The sequence below is a fragment of the Amphimedon queenslandica genome, unplaced genomic scaffold, assembly GCF_000090795.2.
Source record: "Amphimedon queenslandica unplaced genomic scaffold, v1.1 AMPQUscaffold_12582, whole genome shotgun sequence".
Lineage (NCBI taxonomy): Eukaryota > Metazoa > Porifera > Demospongiae > Haplosclerida > Niphatidae > Amphimedon > Amphimedon queenslandica.
The window spans coordinates 16339-17177 of NW_003547182.1; the positions used below are offsets into that span (position 1 = coordinate 16339).

At 30.2% G+C, this 839-nt stretch overlaps 1 long non-coding RNA gene across 1 annotated transcript in view; it reads right to left on the reverse strand.

Moving 5' to 3' along the window:
- Positions 1 to 93, reverse strand: part of LOC109587406 (uncharacterized) — a 2615-nt gene extending 2522 nt beyond the window's left edge. The window contains exon 1 of the long non-coding RNA XR_002187573.1: positions 14 to 93. This is a non-coding gene — a long non-coding RNA (uncharacterized LOC109587406). The remainder of the gene's footprint in view (positions 1 to 13) is intronic.
- Between the last annotated feature and the right edge of the window lie 746 nt (positions 94 to 839).

An 839-nucleotide genomic window follows, 5' to 3' on the forward strand; every position in this document is an offset into this window, starting at 1 on the left:
ATAAATAGATTACCTGAGTGTACTCTCAGTAGGGTAGCAGTATCACTATGACCTTTACGTTCAGCAAAATCAAGAGCAGTCTTACCAGCCTATACAAGGTAAACACTGATTAACATGATAGTACAATGTTATCACAATCAAACTAAAAACCAACTTTAATTGTTGGTCTGTCTTCAATACTCCATAGTATTGAGTATGTTAGAGACAGTGGAGGTACATTTAATGTACAAGTATACATTTTACTGATATAAATAATTACATGTACAATACTACTAGTCTACATGTATGTATATTTACACTGTTGCAGTATCAATAAAATGTTCTTGGTTATAGCCACAAAATTTCAAGTTGCTTAAATTTTGATGTTTGATCAATGCACATAATTTTTTATTTAAGTTGATGTCAATACAGACACTGAACACAAGGGACCATAGTGTCTTAGTGGGATGTGTCTGTAAATCAGATACTGCCCCAGTAGGTAAGTGATATAATTACATCAATTTGAGTGGGTGGATCACATTATATATTCCTGCACAGTATAACTACATTCTAAGTATGTCCTCCATACCAAAGAAAATGTCAATGCCCACTGGCCTCTTGTAAGTCTATCTGACATTATTATACTATTATACACGTAACATTATCAAGCATTACCAAGTAGAAATGTAATTGTTCCGAAACTTTAAATTTTGAAAACCGCTACACAAAGCAAATTTTAATTTTTTAAATTTGTAATGTTTCATTTCAATTTTTTTTAAATTTTCAAAAATTCCTTTCCATGCTTTATTCAAAATTTTTGAGAATCTCAAAATATTTTTTTAATTTTCAAAGTTTCAAAA